We start from the raw sequence: 16,247 nt of genomic DNA on the forward strand, positions 1-16,247 counted from the left end.
CAAGCTGCATACATTTTTCGCCAGCATATGATCCTGAACTAAAATGAATGTGACTATATTTGATTTCTGTTAATTAAAAGGTATATGTTATTATTGTGAATCATGCAGGATAATTTTTTATGACAACACATGTTTTGAAGTTAAGAGGCCAGAACATACAAAAACCTTCTGTATAAGCTTGGCCAAGTTTTCTGGCTATTTTTCAGCACCTCGGAATGTAAGCCGCTCTTCATTCATCGCTCAGGTCCTTCCTCAGCCAGTCGCAACAATCTTTCGCCTTTTACTAAAGATTGCCGTGGGGAAGGACACCCTAATGAGCCTGTAGGCCAATTTTTTGGAGGCCTTGCCCGTTCGGGCAAGGCCAACTGTACAAATCAAAAGTAAGACTTCAAAATTGTAGATGCGATTTCTTGGCGAACCTCAGTGACCCTGTACGTGTATATCTATCTAACCGCCTACGGCTTTTGCTCTCCTGGCCTTTTTGATAATGGTATCGATACCAAACTTGGTAAAGCATAACATGGCTGTACGAAAAACATTTGACTCGTCATAACATGAAAGTCTTGATTTACATTTCGTGGTCCTGCAGCTCTAGCGGCGGTTTCGTTTACATGGCATGTTGCAAAACTGATATGGTATGGCGTGACTGCATGGCGAACACAATTGACAGACCCTAACATGAAAATCATGACGTGCGTGTCATGTTCCAACATGACTACATGCCACGCTCGTGATGCGCTCGCTGCCATTTCGCTACCCTCACGCATACAAAATTTGGTATTACGGTACGTGAATGGATGATGAAAGTATGTGTCTAGTGCAAACACGATAATCATGAGATGTGTGTCATGTAACAACATGACTACATGCCACGCTCATGATGTGCTGGCGGCCGTTTCGCTGGCTTCACTTGTACCAAACTCGGTATTACGCGACGCGAACGGACGGCATAGGTAAATGGCATATCCAAACATGATAATCACGACATGCGTGTCATGTAGCAACATGACTACATGTCACACGCATGATGCGCTCGCAGCCGTTTCGCTAGCTTCACATATGCGGTGTTTGGTATTGAAACACTGAATATGGCATATGTGAAGCTAGCGAAACGGCCGCGATCACATTTATGTGACGCCAATGGATGACGAAGGTATGTGACTGGTGCAAACATGATAATTATGAGATGCGCGTCATGTGAGAACATGACTACACGCCACAGTCAAGGCGCCAATACTTTTCGAGGCGACGCCGTGCGCGTGCTTCCCGGCGTTCATTTCGTCGCCTCACGCTGGCGTTCTCACGCCAAGCGCCGGTGCTGCCATAGATGAATGGATGGATGGATGGATGGATGTGGCTGTACCCTTTAGATCGGACGTCGGCTAACGCCACCTAGCCGTAATACTTAGTGAACTAAGCACTATATTTATCTTTTTTTCTCTTTAAATAGTAAAGTTGGACGGGTACTTTGCAGTGAAGGGGGTTTAATTTTCACTCGTGCCCTGACTTTAGCCACCAATCAGATAACCTCCTCACAGTTAAGTCTACCCGCTTAAAGTCTCTTTTGCCCTCCCTGTTCCTAAACCCCAGTGCTTTGAAAAACTCTTTGAAAACATTATCAAGTGTTCGGCAGTTCTTCTTCCTCTCCACACGCACTGCATACCGTGTCTACCCCTTCGTATTTGGCCCGATATGTCTTGGTTCGCAATACTCCCGTCCTGGCCTCAAACAGCAGAGAACTACCCCGAATATTATCATAGATCCTTTCCTTGGCAATTTCCTGCTTAAATGTTCGATAGATCTTTAGTGCGGACTTCTCAATCATGCCGATTCTCCACATGTCAGTCTCAATTTTCTTCACTTTCTTCTTACCCGTAGGTTCTTTTTGGTTTGGCCACCTGATGTTTTCTAAGTATTCACCAGTCAATTACCTGGTTCGCTTCCTCCATTTTGTATCGACATTCTTCATGTACAAGTAGCTGAAAACCTTCCTAGCCCAACGCTCCTCCCCCATTTCTCTCAATCCCTTCTAAAATTTTATCTTGCTGCTAGCTTCCCTGCCCTCAAATGATGTCCATCGCATATCACCTTGTACTCCCTGATTTGGTGTATTTCCGTGAGCTCCTAAAGCAAGCCTACCTATTCCACGTTGCTTAATTTCTAATCTTGCTTGAACTTCTGATCTCATACACAAGATCGCATTGCTGAACGTCAGCCCAGGAACCATGACCCCTTTCCATATTCCTCTCCCAACATCATACCTATTGTAATTCCATAGTGCCCTCTTTTTCATAACTGCTGCATTCCTGTTACCTTTAGTCGTCACGTATATTTCGTGTTCCCTTAGGTACTCGGTCCCATTGCTTATCCATACAACCAGATATTTGTATTTATCTGTTATCTCTAGCGTTACTTCCTGTATTCTTAGCTCACCACCTTCGTTATCATTAAAAATCATGAATGCTGATTTTTTCTTACTGAATCAAAAATCTAACCTATCTCCCTCATTCCCGCAGATGTCCACCGATTTCTGCAAATCTTCCTTGTTGTCGGCCATTAGCACTATATCATCTGCGTACATTAATGCTGGTAGTGCCTGATCAATGAGTTTTCCTTGTTTGACTAAAGAGAGGTTGAAGCCAAGTCCACTTTCCTCTAATTTGGCCTCTTCTTTTTCTAGGTACATCTCAAATAACAAGGGTGACAGTGGACACCCCTGCCTAAGTCCCCGTTTCACCTCTGTGGGCTTGGATACCTATTTTTCCCACTTTATAACTACCTTGTTACTTTTATAGATTTCCTTTAAAAGATTAGTGACTCCATCTTCCACACCCAGTGTGTCTATTATTCCCCATAAGTCCTCTTGAACCATGCTATCGTACGCTCTCTTGATATCCGAAAATGCTAGCCACAAAGGCCTGAGTTCCTTTTCTGCTATTTCGATGCACTGCAGCAGTGAGAACAGATTGTCTTCCAACCTCCTGTGTTTCCGAAACCCACTCTGCAGTTCCCCCAGCACCCCCTCATTCTCAATCCATGCCTGCAGTATTTCCTTTATAATCTGCATCGCCAGCCTGTAGACCACTGATGTCACTGTTACGGTAGTTGTTTATGTCATCTTTGTCCCCCTTTCCTTTATAAATTATGCTCATCCTGCTAGGTTTCCATTCATCAGGGACTTCATCATCGATTATAGTTCTGCTCACTGCCGCTCTCAAAGTCTGTTTAGACTTCGGACCCAACGTTTTTATGAGCATAATTGGAATGCCATCTGGGCCCCTTGATGTACTACTTGGAACCCTCTCAGCCCTTTCCCACTCTCGTTGTGAAAATGAAGCCATTGTGCCACTTGATTCATCCCTGTCTATTGTGGTGCATAAGGCACTTCTTTGTTGAAATTTTTTTGTCACTCTTATTCTTATATAATAAATAGCTTCGTCCCCTTCTAGCCTAGCACCTTGAGCTGTAGTTATATACCTCTGCTCTAAATTTGTTTCATTTTTAGGGAGTTTAGATGGTTCCAATATTTCACAGCTGTCTTTCTGTCCTATTTATGTACTTCTGCCAGCCACTGAGCACCCTTTCTTCTAATGTTTTCATTGATCAGGAGGGATGCTTCCGTTCGAGAGCTTAGAAAGATTTCCCATTTTCTTTGAACATCATCTGTCGGTTCACCCTGTTGCTTAGCATGTCTGTGTTCCCTAGAAGCTTCCCGACGTTTGCAATGGCTCTCTTAACTTCCTCATCCCACCAACTCTTGGGCTTGTGTCTTCTTTTCCGGTGTGACTTGTCACGTGCCTTAGCAAGCTCTAGCCCAAAACAGTCTAATTAGATTTGTGTATGTCCACACATTTTCATTATCCTCAGTGTTTACTTTCTCAATTTGTTTAGTAGCAATTTCTATTTGCCTTTCTGAATGAAGATTTTTCAGTAGTTGCTCATTTTGTCTCCTTCCCACTTTCACTGCTCTTCCAAAACTTAGATCGATACGTTTGTGATCACTACCCAGACTTCTGGAGCCACCTTCATCTAAGTGCATTCCCCTGAGCTTATCATACATCCCATGTGACATCAGCTCATAATCTATCGTCGACTGAAGCCTTCCTACCTCCCATGTTATTTGCCCTTCACACTTCTCGGTAGTGTTGCAAAGGATCAAATTATGCCTTTCACACAAATCCATGATCATTTTGCCTGTTCAGTCAGTATACCCATCTATATCTTCTATGTGTGCATTCATATCTCCTAGTATAATTATCTCGCACTCTCCTCCTAACTCCTGAATGTCATTTGATATACACTGTACCGTTGCCTGGTTTTCCTCTCTGGCATTTGCTCCCGTCCACAAGTACACGAAACCAAGGAGAGTCATTTGCCCTGCAACTTTTCATTTTAGCCTTGAATGTTCCTTGCATCCCTGCTTGACTCTTTGCCAACCCATGCTCCTATGTATAAATGCACCAATCCCCCCCCCCCTTTTGCTGCCTTCTGTTCTATTGCAATATTCCCATACGTAGTCTGGATTGCAGGGTGGTTTCTCCAGGTCCCGAAGATGTGCCTCCACAACCCCCTATACCATCATCTCCTCCTGCCTCAACTGCTCGTCTATCTCTTCCCGCTTTAACTTAGTCCTGCCACCCTGCATATTTATAGCCTACGTCTGACTTAGCTCGGCCCTTGTGCTAACGTCGATTTCTTTTCTCACGAACTTCATGTGGCTTGAATATTTGTGCCACTTTAGGTCCGTCTTTGGCAACACTGTTGGCCTCAGGGCTCTGGGTCCCCCTAAAAAAGCTATGGCTTGGCGACCCATTCTGTTACCGACCCTCCTGTCCGTCGCACTACTGTAGTGAATGCCATTCTGTGCAAAGGGGCGTGCGCCGGGCTCCTACACGTCTTTGTTAACTTCTATTACGCTGTATCCGAGTTGCCGGCTCAAACCCTTGATCACACAATTGGCCTCCACTAGCCTCCTTTCAATCCCACGAGGCAGCATCCTGACCTCTGAAACTGTGCATATGGTCACATGCACATTCCCAGAAGCTTTTCAGAGCTTACGCATCCCATCCTCTAGCTTTCTCTGAAGGGTCTGATCCTTGCCCTTCAACACATCATTGAGCCCAACATGAATAATGACTAGATTTTCGCCCTCCATGCTGTTTTCTACAACCTCCTGAGCTTTGGCCAGTGCATCCACCATGCTCTTCCCTGACTGTGCCTCAACCCTGACTCTCCATCTTCCTTCACTGTCTTGAGGACGTCATCTCTAACCCTGGTCACATTAGGGTCCCCCACTAATAGGACCCTTGTACGCTCCAATCGCCGGCTTCCTGTTTGTGATGGCACCCCTGTTTGCTTCACCTGTTTCTCTCTCTGCCGTCTGTCCTGTGTTTCTGCCCTGCTTGAAGACTGCTGCTTCACCGAGCTGTATGTTCTCGGAGCCTCCGTGCTGTGGCCAGACACTGCAGCCCCCTGACCTTCCTTTTCGCCTGTTCCTTCCCGCCAGTCGCCTTCTCCGCTTCGCACGCCTTCCGTCTCACACCGCTCGGGGCCGGGGCAAAGCGCCATTAGTTCCTTTACCCACTGCTCTAGCTCGGTCCACCCTTCCCGTTCTTTTCGAAGGTCGCCCTTCATTTGCTCTAATAGGCTGGCGGTAGCCTCCTTCCGCTCACGCGACCCTCCGAGCTCTTTTTGGAGTTCTATCCTCTGCTCCCGTTCCGCCCTAAGCTCCCCCTGAAGCCCCTCGATGCTAGCCTCCATGCGCTGCACGGCCGCCTTCAGTGCCTCGCACAGCCTGCACACGAAGCTTGTCTTCTGCGCGTCGGCCAAACTCGTGAATGCTGTCTCATCTAAGTAGCACCAGCGCTTGCATTATTCACACTGCACCAGCTCACTCTCGCTCGTGGTTTTCCTAGCTTCCTTAGTCATCGCCCGCCCGACCATCGGACCGAGTGCCCGACGGGCCTATGTTCAACCCTAATCCCGCTATCCAGCCACCTCCGTTAAGTCTCCTACTTAAACAACTGTTTGAAGCGGCCGCCTACACCGCACAAATAGGTGTTCAATTTCGCTAGTAGCCTCTCACTAGGTCCCCTTCGTGTTCGGCTCTAGCTCTTTAACAACTAACCAGGCGCCCCGACCTTCTTCAAAACAGCCGCCTAGCCCGTTCACGTGGTCAACGTCACTACAACTATGCCGATGTCCCACACCTACAGTACCCGCAACACTAATTATTGTTTAGGAGCGAAAAAAAATAATAATGGTGTTCACAAACACAAAGAAATGAAGAGAAACTTATCTCTCCTTGCGCGCTGCTTCTGCATCAACCGACCTTGCACAACCTTGCTCGACCTTGAATCCGCAGAACAGGCCTCGCAGGCGCGCGCAGCACTGCGTTGCTTTGACGCATGCGCGTTTTAGTGCGTCCGGCGTCCCTCCTTCACGAAAAGAGGAAGACGCGGTGTTGTCTTGGTAACGCATCGGCGTCAAATGCTGTATGTCGCAATTCGTGCTGGTTGCCGTCGGGCCACGCCGACGAACGCTGGTCGTCGGCTGTTGAGTGCTCACGTTTTCCTAACGTAGCGTCGCTGTGCCCAGCATGCGCTTGTCAACTCTACATTGGAGTATATTGGGCCTTAATGATGTGCTCGCGGCAGTTTTTCTGGCTCGACATATACCAAATTTGGTATTATGTGACGTCAATGGATGATGAAATATTTGACTGATGGAAACATGATAATCCTGACACGCGTGTGATGTAAGAACATGACAACATACCATGCTGATAGCGTGCTCGTGGCCGTTTCACTCGCTCCACAAATACTAAATTTGGTATCACGTGACGTGAATAGATGGCGAAGGTAAGCGACACATCCGAACATGATAATCCATACATGGAAGTCATGTGTCATATATGGCATCATTTACCTCCACCTCGTAACGTTGTGCTGATTTTAAAGTGACATATCAACATTTCTCATTCGTGCTTCGCATATCATCGACTCCCACTGTACGTGGTATCTGCCAATTTTTTATCTGTTGACTTTATTTCGCCGCCGGGGTTAGATTCCGAGACAACTTGGTTTCTTGACTGCACACCCGACGGCCGCCATGGTGGCACTTTGTTGCCGCGATTTTCATGACCAGTGCCGCTCTACCAACGTGGTGGACTGTCACTGCCCTTTGAACGCTACCCTATTTATTCGCCTCATGCCTGAACAGGCTATTTCTTGTTTACTCCTACTGAAATTTATTTACGCCGGGCCCTGTATTGTTGGGGTCGACAGGGCTATGACTCACGAAGTTTCCAAACATGATGCCCAAGCTAAATTGCGCTAGAGTTTTAAAATACGCCGACGCCCTCTAGAACGACGTGAACAAATAAAGGTTGCTGACTACTGCGTAAGCCAATAATTTTATGATAAATTAATCAATTTGGAGAGATTGATTAACTAACTTTAGAACAATGATGAGTCAACCAAGAATTCGACGGAAATCATTCTTGTTGCGATGGAACATGAATGTAATCAAGGTAAAATACGGCTATGAAAGAAGCATAAAAGAAAAAAAATAATGTTTTGACAACTGCATTGCTCTCAAGGCTTCAGTGCTGCAGCCAAAATGCATTGCTTTTTATATAGATGTTATCTTGTGTTTCTTTTTCATTGTGTTCATAAATCATGATTGAGAGTGAGCTCCGGCACCTTCAATCTGGAATGAGAATGTCGATGGCCAACACACACACACGCACACACACGCACATATTTATATATATATATATATATATATATATATATATATCATCAGCCTGACTACGTTCACTGCAGGACAAAGGCCTCTCCCATGTTCCGCCAGTTAAGCCGGTCCTGCGCTTGCTGCTGCCAATTTGTATCCGCAAACTTCTTAATCTCATCTGCCCATCTAACCTTCTGTCTGCCCCTAACCCGCTTGCCTTCTCTTGGAATCCAGTTAGTTACCCTTAACGACCAGCGGTTATCCTGTCAACGCGCTACATGCCCGGCCCATGTAATTTTCTTCTTCTTGATTTCAGCTATGATATCCTTAACCCCCGTTTGTCCCCTAATCCACTCTGCTCTTTTCTTGTCTCTTAAGGTTACACCTATCATTTTTCTTTCCATTGCTCGCTGCGTCGTCCTCAATTTAAGCTGAACCCTCTTTGTAAGTCTCCAGGTTTCTGCTCCGTAGCTAAGTACCGGCAAGATACAGCTGTTACATACCCTCCTCTTGCGGGATAGTGGCAATCTACCTGTCATAACTTGAGAATTCTTGCCAAATGTGCTCCACCCCATTCTTATTCTTCTAGTTACTTCAATCTCGTGGTTAGGCTCCGTGGTTATTACCTGCCCTAAGTAGACATAGTCTTTTACAACTTGAAGTGCACTATTACCTACCTCGAAGCGCTGCTCTTTTCCGAGGTTGTTGTACATTACTTTCGTTTTCTGCAGATTCATTTTAAGACCCACCTTTCTGCTCTTCTTGTCTAACTCCGTAATCATGAGTTGCAATTCGTCCCCTGAGTTACTCAGCAATGCAATGTCATCGGCGAAGCGCAGGTTACTAAGGTACTCTCCATTAACTCTTAATGCTAACTGTTCCCATTCTAGGCTTCAGAAAACCTCCTGTAAGCATGCGGTAAATAGCATTGGGGAGATTGTGTCCCCCTGCCTTACACCCTTCTTGATTGGTATTCTGTTGCTTTCTTTATGAAGCACTATGGTAGCAGTTGATCCCCTGTTGATTTCTTCCAGGATGTTCATATATACTTCATCGACGCCCTGATTCTGCAGTATATATATATATATATATATATATATATATATATATATATATATATATATATAACGCGTTCGATGCTCATCGAGAGCATAGAATGCGTTATTCGAAGGTCGTAGGTTGGATTCCTGCGCACGGCTGGTTATTTTTTCACCCGCTTTTCTTTCTTCTTATTTACGTTACATTTGTTCTAATAACTTCCCCTATACATTCCTGGGCATTATTGTCTGTTAGATCTCATTAATATTGTGTGAAAACACGAAAAAATGAGCCCTTAGGTATACACCTCTTTCCCTATATATATATATATATATATATATATATATATATATATATATATATATATATATATATATATATATATATATATATATGTGTGTGTGTGTGTGTGTGTGTGTGTGTGTGTGTGTGTGTCTGTGTGTTGTGCACACGTAAACTCCCCAGAATATTAAAAAAATTCTGTGAGTGTTGCACCTATTTGGAATTTTTTTTTGAAAAGACAATTTATTTTGGACTTTTCCCAAAAAAGCGGGTGAGTGAAAATTTTGCCACTGACAATACTGCCGGTTATTCAAACTAACGAGTCACACATTTCGAGGAGAACAGATTTTACTGCTTCCAGTCTTGATGCTACGCCATGAAAGTAACGTTTGTACCTGACGTCTCCGCAACATACTTGAAATATTTTGCGTCGAAGAAAAAACGGCAGCATATCCACGGGGTGGATGATGGAGAGTGGGGCGAAGCCTCCGTCCGTCCATTCGTTCTTGCTTCCATCCGTCCATGCGTCCGTCTGTGTGACCATCCGTGCATCCATCCGCCCAGCCGGGCATGCATCCATCCGTCCGTGCAGCCATCTGTGCATCCGTCCATGCATCTGTCTGTGTGTCCATTCGTCTATCTAGTCAACACTCTAAGTATCACCATCTCGCATCTTTTCACCATATATTCTGCATATAGAAGCATCGCCATCCAGCGGACATTCCAAGGACTAAACGAGAGGTGGCACACCCACACTTTCTTACGGCTTGCGCTTCGTGTCTATTACCCACCTTTAACCACCTCGAGTTCATGGTATATACTAGTTCATTGTATTCATGGCACTGCGGCCCAACGCTCGTTAAACCTTTCTAAAACCAAGGAGGCTACGCCCAGCGAGTATAACCTAGCAATCCTTTTTTGTCAGATAGTGCTCAATGTACGTGCCAATGGCTGCTAATGGGGAATGAGAGAAAGGAGAATTTGGCTTTTAGCTAACGCGCACGCTGCGAATTTTTCATTGTTCAACAACGCACAGGAGAAATCTCCCACCAGCACCACCTTGCAGGTCAAAAAGTAAGACGGGTTACGCACTACGATGAGGGACGAACGGTTGCCACTTTAAGGAGCTTCGCCCGCGACAGACACACAGGAAAGCAGGCAGGCCAGGCAGGCCGAAGACGAAGAGAAAGTGATCCTGTTGGCGTCCCTGCATGTTCTACCCATCGACGTCGTAGACGCCTTCGAAAGCGCAGGCCTTCGACGTTCTCGTCCCTGCGGGGACTAGTCCGGAGACCGTCGTCGACGCTACGGCCTCAATAGTTGGCCTCTCAAAGGTACACTGCGTTCAGCACATGGGAGGCATGAACTTCCAAGTAACTGTCAAGAGCATGGCTTCCATGACTCTCATCGTCGACGCTGGCTACCTGAATGAATGCAAAACTTTAATACAAATAGTTTTTTTTCCGGTGAAGGTGGAAACTCAGTCCAGGGCCCCTGTGCCCTTTGCCATCTTGCAAGCTCTGTCAATCAGCTTGAGCTGTTCTTCAGGCTTAGAGCAGAACAGCGCAGCCTCCCACTGCTCCGGAGTTGGTGTACAGTTTTTTGGCACTACCTGTGTGTGTTGGCAGGCTCATGTGACGTGGTAAAGTGTGGGGTGTTCTCTGAATAGCGGGCATTTGTTGGTGTATATTCCGGGATAGATTTTACTCAGAAGACTGAGATTGGGGTACGTATTAGTCTGCAGCTGTCTCCAGGCAATCGACGGCTCTCTGTTGAGGTCTTTGTGGGGAGGGGGTATATCCTCCTCAGGGCTCTCTGATGTTCTAAAATTTCTCCATAGCGTCTAGAAACTGTGGCTGGTTCCTCGTCGTTGTGCGCCCCGTGGTCGGCGTATTCTCGGGCAATGGCGTCGGCAAGCTGGTTCTCTGTCGCCGTGTCATGGCCTGATGAAGCAGCTCGAGAAGTTGATTGTTTTCCTTGAGTATGCGGATGGCTGCACTGGATATGCGTCCACTGCTGTACCGTCGACACGCTTCTTGCGAGTCAGTAACTATTTCTGTAGTAGACTCTTTGCTCTCGTGTGTGATGGCCAGCGCGATCGCTACTTCCTCAGCCTCGAGGATGTTGTTGCTTTTGATCGAAGCGCTGTTGACTTCCCTAAGTTGGTGATCAACAACGCTTACAACTGTCCCGGAGTGCTCTCTGTATGTGGTCGCGTCAACGTACAATACGTGGGTTCTCGCCTTGAAATTTTTTTCTTGTGCTTCTGATCTGGCTTTTCTTCGAGCCTTATCGATTTCTGGATGCATGTTTTGTGGTATTGGGCTGACTTCAATGATCTGGCAAATGTCCTTGATATGCTCGTTGTGTTATTGATTTCTCTGCAAGCATCCCTCATGCCAAATGTCTGCAACGTGTACATGCCCGTAGCAGTCAACAGTAATCTCGTTTTCTGCGCAACAAGATGCGCCTCGATGTGTTCTTGCACTGTGTTGTTTATCCCGAGTTTAAGGAATTTCTCTGTCGATGTGCTGACAGGTAGACCAAGGGCGCACTTGTAGGCTTTTCTGAGGATTGCCTCTAATTGTTATTTTTCCTGTGGGAGTGGTGTTTGGTAGGGGACACTGTATACAATCCTACTGACGAAGGAGGGCCTGCTACAAGTGTCCTCATCCTTCATACCCCGTCTTTTGTTAGAGATGCTGGTGATCATCCTCGTGATTTGCGCTGTAGTGTTTGACAGCTGCCTGATGGTGTGGTCTATACGACAGTTGCTTTGTATCAACATGCCAAGAATCTTAATTCGGGACACTTCTGGAATCTTCTTCCCCCTATATAGACCTCTATGGAGTTTTGCAGATCGTATCCTCGTCTGTAGATTATCAGGACTTCTGATTTCTCCGGAGAGCAGTCGAGGCCACATTGACGCATGTAGTCGTAAACTGTATCAGTTGCGCGTTGCAGAAGATCTTGTTTTTGGCCTAGAGATCTTCTAGTCACCCAGATTGTAACATCGTCTGCGTAGATGGCATGTCTGAGTATTTCCATGTTTTCGAGGTTTCGAGCTAAGCCGATCATAACGATGTTAAACAGCATCGGCGATATCACAGAGCCTTGGGGTGTCCCTTTTGTGGGCGCATCAAACGTATCAGTGCGGATGCCTCCTATACCAATTGTGGCGGTTATTTTACTGAGAAAAGCTTTGATGTAGTGGTGTATTCACTTTCCACAACCTAATTTACTAAGCCCCTCTAGCACAGCCTTATGACTGACATTGTCGAAAGCAGCCTTAAGATCCAGTGCAAGTAGTACGTTTTCGCCATATTTTGGGACATCGGTAAGCACCTCCTCCTTGATTTGTAGGAGGACGTCCTGTGTTGAGAGGCATTTTCGGAAGCCAAACATGGTGTGCGGCATGAGTTCGTTGTCTTCCAGGTAGGTCTCCAGCCTCTGAAGCACGATCCTCTCGTATACTTTTGCCGAACATGAAGTCAACGAAATGGGCCTTAAATTTTCCAAGCTTGGAGCTTTTCCAGACTTTGAAATCATTATTATTTCCGCATGTTTCCAGTCATTTGGAACGGTACCCTCTTCGCAATGTTTGTTGACGAATTTTGTAAACCTTTTGATAGATTTGTCATCGAGGTTCCGTATCATAGCGTTGCTGATGCCATCCTTTCCTGGCGTAATGTTCTTTGTTGCCGACAGCATAGCATGTCGAACTTCTTCTGTGGTAATGGGTTCGTCCAGAGCGGGAGTAGCTACACCATTGTATGCCAGGCTGCAGTCAGTATTCGTTGTATCACCAATATAGCGCAGCTTTATGTGTTCTAGCAGTTCCCGGTCTGTGGCTTTGAATCGGTGTGCAATCTTTTGAGTCGTCCTACAAGTTTCAGTCTTGTTCGTTGTTGGGTCTATGAGGGCCCTCAGGTAGGCCCATGTCCTTTTCCAACCTAGTGTACCTTGTAGCTCGTTGCATTTTTGGTCCCAGTTGCGCCTTGACAGCTCCATCGCATACTCTTTGGCTTCCCTTGTGACTGCGGCGATCCTAAGTCTCAGTTTGCGGTTGTGTTTCTGCCGCTTCTATCTTCTTAATAGGCCCCGGCAGGCGTCCTAGAGGTGTAGGAGATGCTTGTCTACCTCGGGCGTGCTTGTAGATAGGGTAACTTCTCGGGTTAATCGTTTCCAGTCTGCTTTGATTCCCGAGACCCAACTGTCAGTGTCCACAATTTCTTTATTCTCGAATTCTGCCCTAGTTTTTCTAAAAGCTTTCCAGTCTGTAAGTCGAGCCAGGCCATGTCGTTTTTTAACCGGGAGGGTTTCTATCTGGATACGCAAAATGCAGTGGTCACTGCCAAGCGTTTCCCCGCCGTTTTCCCATCGGGCCTCCCTGACACCTTTAACGAACGAGAAGTCTCGGCACGTATCTCGGTTGATACTATTCCCCACTCGCGTTGGTTGAGTGGGGTCTGCAATGAGGCTTAGCCTTCTGCGATCAGCTTCTCTGGCCAAATCCCTGCCTTTCTGAGTTTCCTTGACATATCCCCAGCTCTTGTGCCACGCATTAAAGTGTCCAAGAATGACAAGACCCTTTTTGCCTGCTGCTTGTTCTGCCTTGCGCAGAAGGAAGCTGAAGTTGGTTTTCCGCTGGCTCTGTGGGCTGTAGATATTGAGGAGAAATATGCTTTCGTCGTTTCTTTGTTTCATTATGATTTCAATCAGAACGTGGTCAATGTCTGTTGCATCGATGTCATGTCTAATTGCGGTGACCGCTTTGGCAACCAAAGTAGCGACCTTACTTTGACCAAGACCCTCATAAACCGAAAAGCCAGTGAGTTTCGGTGAGCAGCCGGTTTCCTGGAGGGCGATGATGTCTGGTGGAGTTGTGCATTTATTGATGTATTGATTCAAGAGACTTCGCTTTCGATGGATTCCACGACAGTTCCACTGCCATATTTCGAGGGTTTCCAACTTGACCGAGCATTTACGGCAGCTCGCCATATTCAGGTGATGGCCGAGCGTAGGGTTTGCCTCCGGATTTCATGGCCGTGAGTTGCACCAGACGTTCTCAATCCTTGCGCGCCTCATCTTGAATGTTAGAGATGAGGTTGCTAAGATTTGCTAGGGCATTTTTTATGGCAGCCATGGTAGTTGTGAATTCCTGGCGCCCTACCGTGGCTGTCAGCATCAAGTCTGATTGAGGGTTAGCATTGGTCTGTCCTGTTCTCAGGGCCTTCTGTTCATCTATGAGATCGTTTAGTTTCCGCCGGAGTTCGGCGTTTTCTGCCATGAGTGTCTGGATAGTCTGCCTTATTTCTTTTACTTCGTCGTTAGGTGGTGCACTGCCATTCTTACCGACCATTACTGTCTGTGTATTCGTGTTGTTTGGAGCAGTGGTAGAGGCAAAGAAAAAAGGTGCTTTCCTGCTCACCGCACCGTCGTCTTCCTTCCTGGTGACGGGCTTCTTCTGCTGCTTTTTCTTGTTTTTTGGAGCCTGGTGGGTCCTGGACGCCGATCTCGACCATGACCGTGGTTTTGATGCTGATCGAGACCTGGATGGTGAGCTTCCATCCCTGCTGAACCAGCGTTTCCGGGCCCGGCCGTGTCCATCGGCGCCTTGTGCTCCGGTGGCCGTCTGCTCTTTTTTGTTCTTGGTCGTGGGCTTCTCGGTCTCCTGAGGCGTTCCTTGCACTCCTTTGCCCGCGTAGGGTGCGCTTCTTTGCATAGTGCGCACCGGAGCTCAAAGGTGTGTCTGTCCTCTATGACTGGCTCGGTGCAGTTTGAGCAGACAACAGCGTCTGGTGTTGGGCGTACGTCTGCCCTATGCCCAGGCTTGAAGCAAATATAGCAAACTTGCCGCGATGATCGATAAAGGTATACCAACGTGTCTCACCACCGCAGTAGTAAACATAGCGCGGGACGATCTTGCCCTCGAAGGTAATTATGGCACTTTGGGATTTTCCAAGCATTCTTGCATAAATATTTTCACTCCTTGGATACGCACCCGAAGATGGGCTAGTAATTCGGTTGGCGTGGTCCCGGCGTCCGTTCCGTGAATCACACCCTTGCACGAGTTGTCCGGCGTGGCTACGTAAGCCATCACTGCATAGTCTTTTGCACCAAAACGTAGCCTTCAAAGGCTCTGCACATTGCTGGCGGTCTCCATGCTTGGCGTGCTGATTATGGCGATGTTAGATCCATTGCGCAGCCGTATTAGCAGGTTGCCTTCGTTGCAGATGTCTGGGTTACCACATGCCATAGTTATAGCGCGCGCCTTCTGATGCGTGCTTAATTGACTGATGTTTAGCCCATCCTTCGGTATAATGATGACCTTGAAGTCGGTTTTTGGCAGAGGATGCAGTTTCTCCTTTTGAAGAGGATTCCCTTTCTGTTTAGGTTGGCTCAACGCTGATTTGTCTACCGCTTCGGCCCCGGTCTCCGGAACGGTGATCAGCCTTGAGTTGTGGTACATTGCAGTGAACCATCCCCCGTTGTCAAAAGGTTTCTTTCGCGAGACGCTGGTAGCATTTTCTCCGCCTTGAGTTTTAGGGGCGAAACTCCTTATGGCATGGCTTGTGCGTCCCTCGTAGGACGTAACCACCAGTGGCACATACCCAAAATAGGTATAAAATTTGACCTCCAAGGTGGTGCCGGTGAGAGATTTCTTCTGTGCGTTGTTTAACAGTAAAAAAAATAGTGCTCAATGTACATGCCAATGGCTGCTAATGGGGAATGAGAGACAGAAGCATTCGGCTTTTAGTCAACGCGCACGCGGCGATCCCCATTAGCAGCCATTGGCATGTACATTGAGCACTATCGGACAAGAATGGGCTGCTATATTATACTCACTGGGTGTAACCTCCTTTTTTTATTGATATGATATATAAGGAGATGTTGGCGCACCATTATGGCGCCGGCTACTCCCTAGCCGTTGATTGAAACTTGAACACGTATCTTGAAGCAAAAGATATAAAGCAGTGCATGGAAAATAGAAAACTGAGGTACAGATATGCAAAGACACACTTATACGCACATATCACAATGGTAAGTAAATGTTCGAAAGTCAATGTAAGAAGTCTCTGGAAATGTCCCTCGTTAATATTCGGTTCACCAGCACAAAACAGCAGAGCACACGTCTGGTCCTTATAAAGATGCATTCGCTCGTATGTACATAATAGTCGACACGTCATTCA

General features: G+C 46.7%; 1 non-coding gene and 1 pseudogene across 1 annotated transcript; one reads left to right on the top strand and one right to left on the bottom strand.

The window, feature by feature from the left end:
• The first annotated feature begins 236 nt into the window (after positions 1-236).
• LOC119173044 (U5 spliceosomal RNA) lies at positions 237-359 on the top strand. Its single transcript, XR_005109997.1, has one exon. It is a non-coding gene; the product is annotated as a U5 spliceosomal RNA (small nuclear RNA).
• Positions 360-4,654: 4,295 nt separating this feature from the next.
• LOC142814446 (uncharacterized) lies at positions 4,655-13,065 on the bottom strand (annotated as a pseudogene).
• Positions 13,066-16,247: the final 3,182 nt, after the last annotated feature.

Source organism: Rhipicephalus microplus, chromosome 4 (assembly GCF_043290135.1).
Source record: "Rhipicephalus microplus isolate Deutch F79 chromosome 4, USDA_Rmic, whole genome shotgun sequence".
Lineage (NCBI taxonomy): Eukaryota > Metazoa > Arthropoda > Arachnida > Ixodida > Ixodidae > Rhipicephalus > Rhipicephalus microplus.